Below are 14,758 nucleotides of genomic sequence, written 5' to 3'. Positions count from 1 at the left end.
TAAAAGAGCTGACCCGCTCTCAATGTTCTGAGCCTATCAAAGGCCACAACGGACTTTACTATTCACTGCCCTCAAGGCACACTTACAAAGAAACAGGGGTATCTTGTACCCAACCTAATGGGCCTTAGTAGAAAAATAACAAGTTAAGTTAATGGCCCAAAATGCAAAACTGAATTGAGGCGTGGATCTGCACTCCTACATGAAACTTCTTAAAACCTCAGAGGCACTAGGCCGATGAAACAGGGGCTATTCCCAAACTATGGAGATGACTCGTGTACAGAATAAATTTAACACATTAAGGAAGAGTAGAAGAACGGTTACGAAAACGTAGTCACCTCAAATTCAAAATGAAGGGGAGCTCGAGAGGGTAAAGCGGTAGTGACATCTTCTGAGAAACTTATGAGTTGATCCAGTTTTTAAAGTTCAGAGTTTCTCCTGCAGAGGAGTACATTAAGGCGGAAAATTCAAATGTGCGGCGTAGAGGTGTACCAGCCGGTATACTAATAATAATAATAATAATAATAATAATAATAATAATAATAATAATAATAATAATAATAAGTACGTAAGTTTTGTGTTGCAATAAGCGTGTATACAGTAGTATACACAAGTACCTATTATTTCCTGCATTTCAATTTTTAACTTATTTATTTTGTGTTATGTACTTACCGAGAATATAATGAAATTTCCAAGTTTTTTGAAATCATTTAAGGAAAGACTAAGCAAACAATTGATAGGGAATCTCCCACCTGCATGGCAGCTCTATATGCTGATCATTGATGTTTGCGTCTACAGATATTTTTCATCTAACTCTATATACTTATTTAATGGAGTTGTCACTGTCAGGCGAAAACTTTGTAACACCAAAACTTGATGCGAAGAAGTGGCTGCAGGAGGATCGAGAATCTGAAAGCTAGATGACGCGTAGGAAAGCAGTTCATAGAATGAAGATCAGATGGCAGCAGCAAGCATTGAATGTTGTTGCTGCTGTCTTATCAGTACACACTACACAGATGCAATAGGATCGATGACTCTAATGAGCCGTGAATGGGCTCACTGTATCGATTCAGTAACATGAACGGAATCAAATAAATCGATTCAGTAAAATGAATCTAATATCTCATCACTACTGTGTCGTACAAGTGGACTTGGCCCAGTTTTACAGCCGGATGCCCTTGCTGATGCTAACCATATGTGGAGGGATGTATTCAATATTGTATGTTTCTGTGGCAGTTGGTGGTGTACTGTTGTAAATAGATGAAGGTGTGTATTAAGACAAACAATAGCACACAGTTCCTGAGCTTTGAGTTTTCCATTAGTTTTCTGTCTTTTACCGATTCTATGTTCTGTATAAAGACTGACATTGCAGAGAAATGATCATAATCGACATTTTTAGACTTATGAGAAAAATGGGGAAGTCCACTTTTTTCGGAGCTTCATTGTATTATGTTTTTACAGTATTTCTTCTGGGGTTGTTCAATAAACAAGATAAAGACAACGTTGTACCAGTTACGTTACAGAATTACTCTATATCAGGGATGGCAAACCTTTTCCGGCAAACGTGTCAATTAAGATCTTGTTTGTTGCTTTTTACTGTCTGGTGTAATAATAATGTCATTTGCTTTACGTCCCACTAACTACTTTTTTGCAGTTTTCGGAGACCCCGAGGTGCCGGAATTTAGTCCATCAGCAGTTCTTTTACGTGCCAGTAAATCTACCGACACGAGGCTGGCGTATTTGAGCACGTTCAAATACCACCGAACTGAGTCAGTATCAAACCTGGCAAGTTGGGGTCAGGAGGTCAGCGCCTGAACCGTCTGAGCCACTCAACCCACTGTTTAGTGTGCCACCGGTTATTTATTTTCCTTATGAAACCACCTTATTTGACATCATTTACGTATTAGATTGCATTATGTATAAATCTACTCAGTCGAATGCCTCATGACTTAATTTTGCAAACCATTGAAAATTACATAAAAAACAGATAAATATTAAGACATATTTTTGATTTAGCTAATCAAAATTGTAAAAAAAATTATGGCCATAGAATTGTGACATACTAGTGTCTTTATTTATTTATTTATTTATTTATTTATTTATTTATTTATTTAGTTAAAATCAAGGTGTAGTAAAGCTAATGCAGTGAGCTCGCAGTTGCGATCAGCAGTATTCTGTAAGAAGGAAGTCAGCTCCCAGACGAAACTATCTTTACATCGGTCTGTTTTCAGACCAACTTTGCTTTACGGCAGCGAAAGCTGGGTGGACTCAGGATATCTTATTCATAAGTTAGAAGTAACAGACATGAAAGTAGCAAGACTGATTGCTGGTACAAACAGGTGGGAACAATGGCAGGAGGATACTCGGAATGAGGAGATAAAGGCTAATTTAGGAATGAACTCGATGGATGAAGCTGTACGCATAAACCGTCTTCGGTGGTGGGGTCATGTGAGGCGAATGGAGGAGGATAGGTTACCTAGAAGAATAATGGACTCTGCTATGGAGGGTAAGAGAAGTAGAGGTAGACCAAGACGACAATGGTTAGACTCGGTTTCTAACGATTTAAAGATAAGAGATATAGAACTAAATGAGGCCACAACACTAGTTGCAAATCGAGGATTGTGGCGACGTTTAGTAAATTCACAGAGGCTTGCAGACTGAACGCTGAAAGGCACAACAGTCTATAATGATAATGTATGTATGTATGTATGTATGTATGTATGTATGTATGTATGTATGTATTTAGTTATGCCTTTATTTCCATGGCGTGACTCAGGCTATGAAGCCTGTTATTCTGCCAGACCATGTCTTATAATGTGCATACAGATCACAATATGTTACACATTTTACACACACAAAATGTGTACACATGGTTATAAAAAATTAAAGAAAAAAAAAGAATCTAAAATAATCTAGAATAAATAAAATTGTCCTAATGCGTCAATGAAAACAAATTTAGTAAAGCTTACTGACACACGGAGTAAAACAACAGAACAGGAAAGTATAATATATTTACACTCAGCTCGACCGTCCAAGTACCGCTGCCAGCTTCTTATTCTTCTTATTTTCCTACCTATTTTCCCACACCTGTGGGGTTGCGGGTGCGAACTGCGTCGCACATATGGATTTGGCCCTGTTTTACGGCCGGATGCCCTTTCTGACGCCAACCCTACATGGAGGGATGTAATCACTATTGCGTGTTTCTGTGGTGGTTAGTAGTTTAGTGTGTTGTGTGAATATGAAGAGGAACACCCAGTCCCAGAGCCAGAATAATTAATCAGAAGCGATTAAAATCACCGACCCGGTCGGGAATCGAACCCGGGACCCTCTGAACCGAAGGCCAGTACGCTGACCGTTCAGCCAACGAGTCGGACCCAAGTACCGCTGCCAACATTTCTTTTTAAATACCGGCTCAGATAAGGTGTCCCTTATTTATTAAAGAGTAATGTTTACATATTCCATGTTGCTAGATTTTCTACCTACTTATTGTATTTTAAAACATTAAAATAAGTTAGAATGTTGAGCGGCATGCCATAGAAGTCGTATTCGCGTGTCATCTAGCAGCACGCATGCCATAGGTTCACCACCCCTGCTCTGTATAATAGTAGTTGAGTAATAACTGAAATTCGGGTGCAAGTTCAATTTTTATCCACTAAGGTCTTGGATCCATCGATATGATTTAAACAGAACCTTCGAATGCCAATTCCGAGTGATGAGGAAATGGGACAATAAGCATCATGTGGTTGAAGAAGCGCGGGAAATATCTGTCTGTTGTCTTTGGAAGTGGCGATCATACTAAGCTGCAAAAAAACGAAAGGCTGTAATTTTGCCAACTTGAGAATAGACTTTGTATTTAATTCAGTAGCGGCGATTAGAAATTAGAAGGGGGGGGGGTTGGGTGTAAAAAGCATTTATAGAAAAAAAACTATGGCCTGACAGGTAGACAACAAAATTGAAACAAAACACCTACAAAGTGGTAAGTTTTGATGCTCTCTGAGCCAATTGCGACAGATAAGTAAAGGTTGCCAGTTTACCAACTAAACTGATAACAGTTATTTTTTAAGATTTTGATTCAAAACAATGCAACTTTCATCAAAGGAACAATTACACATGTACTCAACCAAGGTGTTATACCATCAGATAACCGGGTGAGTTGGCCGTGCGGTTAAGGGTGCACAGCTGTGAGCTCGCATCTGGGAGATAGTGGGTTCGAACCCCACTGTCGGCAGCCCTGAAGATGATTTTCCGTGGTTTCCCATTTTCACACCAGGCAAATGCTGGGGCTGTACCTTAATTAAGGCCACGGCCGCTTCGTTCCCATTCCTAGGCCTTTCCTATCCCATCGTTGCCATAAGACCTATCTGTGTCGGTGCGACGTAAAGCCAATAGCAAAAAAAGAAAAGAAAAAAAATACCATCAGATACTAATCGCGTTTTCTACACGCTGCTGTGCGTGTCTATTTTCTGATTTTAAGGTTAGAAACTAATTAGTTGTAATTGCTGTGACACTGAAAAATCCGTCAACTGCGTCGAATGACTTTTGTGCGTATTTCCGCTAAGTATTTTTTTATTTAAAGAAATAAAAGGAACTAATTAGGTGTTAGACAACAGGGTTGGTATAAATTGCCTTTTTCAATAATTCATAGATTTAGGTGGCCAAAATGGCATAAAATTTATTTTTTCGCCAAAAGTGGGGGGTGTGGGTGGGAGGGAGGGCTACTGGTATTTATTATCCACTTCAGTTAATCCTGGTTAGATAACTTCCATCGGGGTATAGCACCAGGCAAGGGAATCGCGTGTTTACTGCCCATATCTCAAGACAACCGCTGATGATTCAATTACGTTCGCGCGCTTGCATGTCATCACCTGTAGCCTTGGCTTTGGAGCTACACGTGCGCTGCGCTCAAGAGAGAACAGTGACCATATAACTCACTTTGACATACAGTATCACTTGCAGTACCATAACTTAGGGTTATTTAACGCTGCTTTAGACCGTCGGATATTTGTAGCAACATTCTTGACTGATCGTACAGTATGCGTGATCATTACTAGAGTCCGGATTTTTAGGTACTGATAGGTTAAAATGCAAATTTACTTAAGCGAACAACAAGTATATACTACCACGTACAGCGGGTATGCTATGAGATTTGCATAGATATTAGGGGTATGGCCTATATAACTCCTTGAATTTATGTTACTCTTGCTACATTACGGTATAACGGGTTGCATGACACTTCCTACAAACCAAATTACTTTGCATTCTGACCTATTGCCACCTAAAAATCCGAGGTTTATTCATCAGTCTCCATTACTGCTTTGAAATGGCGTACGGCAATTTTTTTAGTGCCGGGAGGGTCCGAGGAGAAGTGCGGCTTGCCAGATGCAGATCTTTTTGAAGTATCGCCCATAGGCGACCTCAGCGTCGTGATGAGGATGAAATTATGATGAAGACGGCATATACTTCTAGCCCCCGTGGCAGCGGAATTAACCAATTATGGTTAAAATTCCCGACCCTGTCGGGAATCGAACCCGGGACCCCTCTGACCAAAGGCCAGCACGCTAATCATTTAGCCATGGAGCCGGCCATCCCCTGCTTTATGGCGTAGAATATCTGAACTGTTATCGAGGCAGGAGGTGGTCAACAGACCCCCAGCGAGGAAAAATATATTTCTATTTCTCTATACCGTGTAAATTTTAGCTTACAGAGTTGGGATCTTCTTTTGAAAGTTACTCACACAGACTATAGAACGAGGATGAGGGGACTGAGGAACTATTTCATAGTTTCTTTAATGGTTTACAATTTGCTTTGCGTCGCATCGACACAGATAGATCTTACGGCGACGGTAGAATAGGAAAGGCCTAGGAGTGGGAAGGAAGCGGCCGTGGTCTTAAGATACAGCCCCAGCATTTGCCTCGTGTGAAAATGGGAAACCGCGGAAAACCATATTCAGGGCTGCCGACAGTGGGGTTTGAACCCACTATCTCCTGGATCCAAGCTCACAGCTGCGCGCCCCTAACCGCACGGCAAACTCGCCCGGTGTTTAAGGGTCTAATGTCTTATTAACACATTGATGGTTTTCGGCAAAGCAAGGACAGGAAATGTTAGGAAGGTTACGGCCGTGGCCTTAAGTAAGGTACAGCCCCAGCATTTTTCTGGTTCGAAACTGGATACCACGGAAAACCATCTTCTGGGCTGCCGACGTTGGAATTCGAACCCATCATCTCCTGAATGCAAGGTCACAGCTGCGCGACCCTAACCGCATGGCCAACTCGCTCGGTTTCACTATATTTCTTCTTGTGTAACAGCAAGAAACGAAACAGACACGAGATTTTATTTCCTATTAATAAATGCGTATTGCCAGATAACGATAAGGTTATTACGTGAAATTTATACGGTACTAACCATGATAAGCCTATCCTTTTTTATTGCTCGATGAATGGATACGTGATAGCGATAACTAGCGAAATACGTTTTTGCCTGTATGAAATTAAGTTGTCCACCTCTGTGGTGTAGTGGTTAGCATGATTAGCAGCCACCCCCGTTGGTCCGGGTTCAATTCCCGGCGCTGCCACGAAATTTAAAAAGTGATACGAGGGCTGGAATGAGTTCCACTCAGCCTCGGGAGGTCAGCTGAGTAGAGGGGGGGGGGGGGCGATTACCACCTCAGCCACTCTGGAAGTAGTTTTCCGTGGTTTCCCACTTCTCCTCCATGCAAATATCGGGATGGTACCCGACTTAAGGCAACGGCCGCTTCCTTCCCTCTTCCTTGTCTTATCCTTTCCAATCTTCCTATCCCCCCACAAGGCCTCTGTTGAGCCTAGTAGGTTAGCCCACCTGGGCGAGGTACTGGTCATTCTCCCCAGTTTTATCCCCCCAGTTCCAAAGTCTTACGTTTCAGGACACTTCCTTTGAGGCGGTAGAGGTGGGATCTGTCGCAGGGTCCGAGGGAAAAACCGACCCTGGAAGGTAAACAGGTCAAGAAAGAAAGAAGGAAAGAGAAAGTATTGCGAGATAACGAAAAGGTTATAACATGAAATTTATATTGACGATTATATGTTATTTTTATTGCTCGGTGAATGAACACGTGATTAGACCTAGAGGTGTTGTATTCGTTACGAAACCAAACAACATTTTCTAATGCCTTTTTTGTTTTGTTTTATGGAAGATATAGTTTTGCCGCTAGATACAACCTTTGTTCCTGTTCGACAGTCCATGATTCGACGATGTGAGTTTTGTGTACTGGTCAATGAAGGTATTTTTGAACCTCTTCTATAAAGTACACTGAAATATGAAACTTTTATGGCAATCTACTTCATATCTAATGAGCGTATATCAAACACTGAAACTTGTACTGGGCAGCCTGTTAATTCTATAATTAACCATTTCCGGCCCATATTGATATGATCTATTTTTTTCCCAATTTCAATTTTTTGTTTATTGTCCATAGAACTTTACAGTTGTCAGGCGTTATCCTTGCCCTGTATAGAACCAAACACAAATAAAAACACACAAATTCTGATTTTCAGTTCATTGATGGAATACAGGCACCTCTTCCATTCAGATTTTAAATATCTTTCGGCAGTTTGTTATAGAGTAACATACCTTGGTCCATCTTTCAAGTGCGGTGGAAGCTCGTGTGGTAATAATTCCTTTTTGTTGTGCTGTGGACCTTATTTTGTTTACTTCCTACACATGGGGAAGCTATTCCTGAAATTTTACTCATCTTTTTGTTACACCGTGTTTAACCATCTACTTTGAATTAGCAAATGACAGCGATCACTGCCAAAATAAATGTTTAGCTCGTGTGAAGTAATGTTGAAAATAGAAAACAAATGTAGTGTCTTGCTTTTCAGTAGTAAATGACGGTGATCACTGCCAAAGTAAATGTTTCGCTCTTATGAAGTTTAGTTCAAAAATAGAAAACAAATATTTCTGTCTTTCTTACTTTATTTTTTAGACGTAGTGCCATTGATTCGATTTGGCTCATTTGTTTAATCATTTTTATATGCATGATAGTAAAAAGTATATGATACTTTGCAGTCAAAATTATAACATGTAATTATTCAGACACCGGCCCTGTGGTGTAGGGGTAGCGTGCCTGCCCCTCCCCGGAGGCTCCGGGTTCGATTCCCGGCCAGGTCAGGGATTTTTCTCTCAACCTGAGGGCTGGTTAGAGGTCCACTCAGCCTACGTGATTAGAACTGAGGAGCTATCTGACGGTGAGATGGCGGCCCCGGTCTCGAAATCCCAGAATAAAGGCCGGGAGGATGCGTCGTGCTGACCACACGGCCCCCGTAAATCTGCAGGCCTTCGGGCTGAGCAGCGGTCGCTGAGCAGGCCAAGGCTCTTTCAAGTGCGTTAAGTGACGTGTTTTTCTGGAATTATTCAGATATAATAGTACACGCATGCAGAGAAATGGTGCCCCACTACAGTACTAAAATGGAGAGGAAGGAGTGAAGGAGTAGTGTTGAAGGCCACTCCAGTACCGAAAAGGACGGGAAGGGAGTGAACGGGTAGTGCTGAAGGCACAGTGTGTGTATTGCTATACATCCATCACTGTGCCCACAGTCTTGTAGCGGGCTGTCTACCTGCAGCAATGCGATAATTGAGGAGGTGATTCGAACACAGTTTCAAGGTAGGTTTCGATATGAACTTGTTTTTGCATATCCGTTACAATTGGTAATATGGTGCAAATAGCACAGTAATTAAGATTCTTATTCCTTCATGCTTTGCGGGTGCGTATTAAAATCCGATCCCTAAAATCCCAAGTACGTTGGTTGGAACTTTAATAGTGCAACTATTTAATTACAACTGAAGCAAAAGAGATACATGTTACAAAGTTTAATGTCCTTGAAAGTAGTCACCAGCATTGTGTACAACCCGTTGTGATAGTACATATATCACACCCTCGCACTATATTCAGAAATAAGAGAGATTATTACTGTCGTTATTCGCATTATTATCATCATTATTTGTATATTTATTCTCAATATTTTAAGATGGAAGGTCTCCATATGTGATATGAGTAATTTGTTTTGTACAAACGAATGGGAAAACTGTGCTATTTACAACTCGGAAACTTTGTATGAGTCATGTGGAACAGCAAGAAGCTCGTCGATTTTGTTATTGTCTTGGGATCCGGAAGTGGTTGGGGGCGTGATCTTGGAATGAGAAGAGGATCTTTCACTCGTGATTGGATGGCAAACATAAATCTAAACGTATCATGAAAGAGTAGAGGGAAGCTGAGGTCTATATAGGCATGTGTGAAAACAGCGGATGAGGGACTTCAAATTTTGGTAGGAAGAGGAGATGTGACTTTGGGGGAACGTGGTCTTAAAATGTTTGTGGAGTGTGAAGTGTGGCACTAACCTACAACTATGGAGTGCTTAGACACTTGGTATTGTATCACTTGTGGTGGCTTGATATTATATGTTGGTGAAAGCTATGGGGTACTGTATCTCAGACTTTCTAGAATTTATGTTTTGGAATGACAAGCGTATGTTGCTCAAATGAATGCATCTTTAAACCAAGTGTTAGAATCAGTGCATACAGAATTATGAGGTACAGTATCAATGTGATACAACAAGGGCCAATAATGAGAATATGCAAGTTGTGTTGATAAATAGAGACAGTGAAGGTCTGACTACAAATGGTAGCTTGGTCTTCGCTTTTGGTCTCCCACTGTTTTTGTCGTTGCCGGTAATTGTGTAAATATGGAGTCTTCTAGCGGTATTTTCCAGAGTGTATTTTATATATATTTTGGTGTGTTGATGAGGTTCTCATGCACGGGTATTATTCAGAAAATAGTTAGTTATTTTAGAATCAGTGGAGTTATTGATGAACCCAGGAGCAGTTCTTACTTATTTAGTCGTTTTCAGAAGGTTAAGTAAAGCCTGAAGCAGACGTATCAGTACGCAGCTTTATGCACACGCCCTGGGAGAAAGAATTATCATACTTAATCAAAATTCGAGGGATTCTTTCTGGTGAACTCTGGCGCTCATACTACGGACATTTCGATTAATTATTTTTATTCATTCCATTTATTTTAGTAATTTGTTCAGTAGAAGTAAAGTAAACTTGTGTCCTCATCCTGAAGTAGTGCAGCTCTTTTCAGGCACACCTCCAATGGAGGTGAGCTGCATGTACCATATCAACCACATACCAGCCCTCCTGCCAGATTTAAATTCCTGGCAGTACCGGGAATCGAACCTGGGCTCCCGAGGACGGCAGCTAATAACACTGACCATTACGCTACGGAGACAGACATTTGTTCAGTTATTTATTCATATATTTTGAATTAAATTACAGTTGACGATGAATTAAGGCGATAAAGTATTTTATTTTATTCATATTTGATTATTTTAATCATATTGTAATATTATAATTCTTTTTATTAATTTATTTTATTACTACACCGTTGCCAGCGATGTGGAAGTCGTAGGATACGTTTAGCAGCGCCTATTGTGTTGATAGTTCGAATGGAGCGGTCTATTGCCTAATGAATCTCTGGAAGAGTTCTGAAGCGAATACCACGAAATGGTTCCTCAATCTTAGGAATCAAGTCAAAGACACAGCGGCTTAAGTCCGGGAAGTATGGTGGATAGTACAGCAGTTCCCAGCCCCAACGTCCGAACTAATTAGCCACAGCTTGCGCTGTATGCGGTGGAGCGTTGTCGTGCAGAATGATGGGTGGGTTCTGCAGAAAGTGTCACCGCTGGTCGCAGGTTGTGTTCCATAAATGCGCATTGACTGTCTGATGTGGAGGAACGTAATGCGTTAGTGTCCATCACAGTCGTACACGAGAGTAACCGTAACTTTCACACCACTGGGATTCTATTTTGCTTACTATTTTTGCCATTTGCTTTACGTCGCACCGACACAGATATGCCTTACGGCGACGATGGGAGAGGAAAGGCCTAGGAACTGGAAGGAAGCGGCCGTGGCCTTAATTAAGGTACAGACCTGGTATTTGCCTGGTGTGAAAATGTGAAACCACGGAAAACCATCTTCAGGGCTGCCGACTGGGATTCTGACGAACTTTCGATCTTTGTGGTGACCCGTAATGACGCCATTTGTTCGATTGGCGTTTCAGTTGTGGCTCGTACGATTTGGCCAATGTCTCATTCAGCGTAATGATACAGCGTAAGAGTCCTTCATAGGCGCTAAATAGCTCTCCAATGGTTACGAGCAGCATCGTATCGTAACCATTTCTGCATTTCCGTCAAATCACATGGAACCCATCGTGATGCAATTTTTCTCATGCCAGGCGTTCTTTCAGAATGTGAAGCACAGTCGTATGCGCTAATCGGCTGTCTCGCGCCAGCTCACGAATCGTATGGCGTCGATCAGTGTCCAGTAACGTGGCAAGAGCATGTGCACTTCTTCTTCGCTTACATTAAAACGACTTGGCCGACAATGTGTGCCACAACTTAGCGTCCCTCACTGAAGACTTTTACCCACCGTGCCACTGTTCCGTAAGGCAATGCAGATTCCTCGCAAGCTTCTTGAAGACTTTGATGGCACTGTCGTTCTGAATGTCCTCTGGCACATTCAATCCTTATCCAACTCCGTTGTTCCTGTTTCGAAAACATCCGGGCAACACTGTCTTAGACCGCCAGCTAACACGAGGCTCTGTTCCTCTAGTCTCTCGCGAGTTCGCATGCGCGTGAAGTGGGAAGGCAGAGTCCATGCGCTCTGAGGAAACGTAGGTATGTAACGAACGTGTGCTATCAGCGACATTATTAGGTTCCGTTGCATGGCGTCTCTACAGCAGTGTTGTCACTATTATAGTTCCAACCTTCGTATTTAAAATTTCACGCGAGTGCTGGAACAAAGTACGCTCGGCTTTGTGAGAGCAATTTAGTAGATGAGTATAGAGATTGGTTGAAATCCCATTCCTCAAGGCATTCTTCAAGTGGTTTTTGAGGGAATTACCACTTCACGTCTAGCCAAATGGTACTGCTTCCTGATCTCAGCATAATCCTGTCAGTTTTGTATCCTTGAAAAGTCCATCCTATCTAGTGGACGCTGATTAATGGGAAAAGAGCCAATCATCTTCCTTAACTGTAGCCAAGATTCACTGCGTGTGAGTCAAGCTGTGGTATACCGCCGGGAAAGTGAGATCCCCCGCCGAATGTATGAGGATTGGCCGAACTCAGAAGGTAAATGGCAATGGAAAAAGTCGATCTGCACTTCCTCTCGTCAAATAACGTTACTCGATACTTGCATTTATACCGACAAACCTTGCATACATTTTTATACACCAATATTGAAACCTTCTTGAGCACATACCAAACATGTCAAGAATCGCTGAAACCACAGTTCATTGCAGGTATTGGTAGGGTTTGATTCCCATCGTGATGGCACGTGATTTTTCGAAATCCATCCTAGGATTCACGGAGATTTGTGCCTCGACTGTCCAAGTGGAAAGTCAACAACAAAGTCACTGCGATAACCTCATCTTCCTCAATTGTAACCAGTATTGTAAAACAGAAAATAAACACAAAAACCCTTTAAAATTACTATACACGTATCACCATGCATCTAATGTGCTCTTAATTGTTACAGGGTCATCCAAAACCAGGACTTGAGGGCAAGAAGCAACGGAAGTCAACACTTATAAGAGAAGTAAGTAAGCCAGTTTCAGAATTTCGTGTTCCATTACTATAGACATACCTTAAAAGTATCGAGAATATCTAGGTATTGATCTAAGAGCCGCTGAGAGTTACATCCAAGTTAAAGCACGTAAAGTTGTCCATCTCGCAAAATTCAGGCTTATACTTCACAATGTAACAACTATGGGACTGTTAGCCTGGCACTGCTTGCGTTACTCTCTTCTCTTTCATATTTCACATTCGACCTTCCTTGACCAGCTACTATTCTCTTTGTTCCTCGATGGTATTAGGTGTCAGATGTTTTCGCCTTTCATGGCCCTTCTCGTTCCATAAACAATACCCTTGTAATACAACTGGTATTACAACCAACATTTACAACCAAGGTGTTTTATCCGTTTAGACATCATTGACCATTACGTCAATTGTTTGCCGCTGTAACACATTTAGAGCGCTCACATCGATAAGCATATCCTACGTCAAATTTCTTTTCAAAATATTGTTAAATTTGAGAATAGCTTTCCTTGTATTCGAATAAGAAAGTTATGTAAATGAAATGGCGTATGGCTTTTAGTGCCGGGATTGTCCGAGGACATGTTCGGCTCGCCAGATGCAGGTCTTTTGATTTGACACCCGTAGGTGACCTGCGCGTCGTGATGAGGATGAAATTATGATGAAGACGACACAAACACCCAGCCCCCGTGCCAGCGAAATTAACCAATTAAGGTTAAAATTGCCGACCCTGCCGGGAATCGAACCCGGGACCCCTGTGACCAAAGACCAGCACGCTAACCATTTAGCCATGGAAGAAAGTTATGTAAAACAACAGTACAATTGATGTGGTAATATCAATAGTAAAACCAGTCCATACCTGCGCAGGCCATGAAGGTCTTTGGTTGAGTGGAAGATAAACGTTTTCGCTATCCGTAACTTCGTCACTAGGGTTAGTTCTATTCCGACCATCTTTGCTCCCAGAAATTAATCTGGTACTCATTTCTGGTGCGAGTTTAGTGTATCAGCGTTATGTCCCTTCATAGAAGTGGAAATATTGTTTCTGAATTTGTGTGGAGTAGAACCTCGTTGATTCATCATTTTCGAAACTGATGGCATAGTCGGACATAAAAAAGGTCGGGTTACCAGAGGAGCAATGGTATTTACTGCACATTACTGCATAAGTACGAAATATGATAATAAATAGGCATACCTTAGATCAAGGCATCTCAAACGCCGGAATACTCACGCGTGAAAACGCAGGCGCACAGGTCCTGTGCACAGTGCATCGGTTCCACTCGGCTTGCCTAGGACCAGCGCCTTGTCTCGGGCTGACTTGGCTCGTATTTGGAGTGTTACGGAGCAAGTGAGGAAGAGAGAGGCAGCTGGGGCGAGTGAGACAGGCGTGGGGAAAGAGAGAGGCAGCGCTATTGTTCCAAATCGAGGAGTGGGGGTCTGCAATCTCGTCAACTAAACGAAGTCGTATTTTTCACCGTGCACCTCGCAATGCACTGGTGCATGCACCCTGAGAGGCCCTGCCTTAGATACTTAACATTGATAAAAGACGATAATGCTCGTTTGTCCGAAAAATTTACAAAACATGCCAAAACATATCTTTGTTTTCTTTATCGCTTGAAATAATATAAAACTTCCGAGAAATCTTCGTGTTATTATTCAAACTGAAAAAAATAAGAATCTCTCCTTTCGTTAACCTGCAGTATTATTCTAAACAAAGGAATAAGCACAAAACTGTTCATGAATATTAAAGTGTCTGGTCCCGCTTCGGCAAACAAGTTGCAGGATAGCATGAAAATAACCTTACGGACCGTGGATCAAAGTTAACAAGTTTAGAGTATTAGCTGCTACTAGGAGATATAATTCTCATTTCCCGAGCGAGAGGCTGTGTGGTTTGGGTCACGTAGTTGTCAACTTTCATTCGGGAGACAGTGGGCTCGAGCTCCACTGTTGGAAACTCATAAGGTGGTTTCCCGTGGTTTTCCATTTTCACACCAGGAAAATGCTGGATGTGTATAATAATTAAGCCTACGATCGCTTCCTTCCCGCTGCTCTTTGCTATACCATCGTTGCCATAAGATCTACGTGTGCCGCTGAGACGTAGAGCAAATTATTGTCTCTCTATATTTTCGGTTTGAAAAATG

General features: G+C 41.7%; 1 protein-coding gene across 2 annotated transcripts in view; it reads left to right on the top strand.

The window, feature by feature from the left end:
• The window catches only part of LOC136871908 (arylsulfatase B), a 347,013-nt gene that overhangs the window by 79,967 nt on the left and 252,288 nt on the right, over positions 1-14,758 (top strand). For both annotated transcript variants that reach the window (XM_067145620.2, XM_067145622.2), the window contains one exon: positions 12,565-12,624. The gene's annotated coding sequence lies outside the window, so the exon portion shown is untranslated. Of the gene's footprint in view, positions 1-12,564; positions 12,625-14,758 lie in introns of those variants that run through there.

This window comes from Anabrus simplex, chromosome 4 (genome assembly GCF_040414725.1).
Source record: "Anabrus simplex isolate iqAnaSimp1 chromosome 4, ASM4041472v1, whole genome shotgun sequence".
Taxonomy (NCBI): domain Eukaryota; kingdom Metazoa; phylum Arthropoda; class Insecta; order Orthoptera; family Tettigoniidae; genus Anabrus; species Anabrus simplex.
Note: the sequence above shows the minus strand (reverse complement) of the source record. Positions and strands in the feature narration are given on the sequence as shown.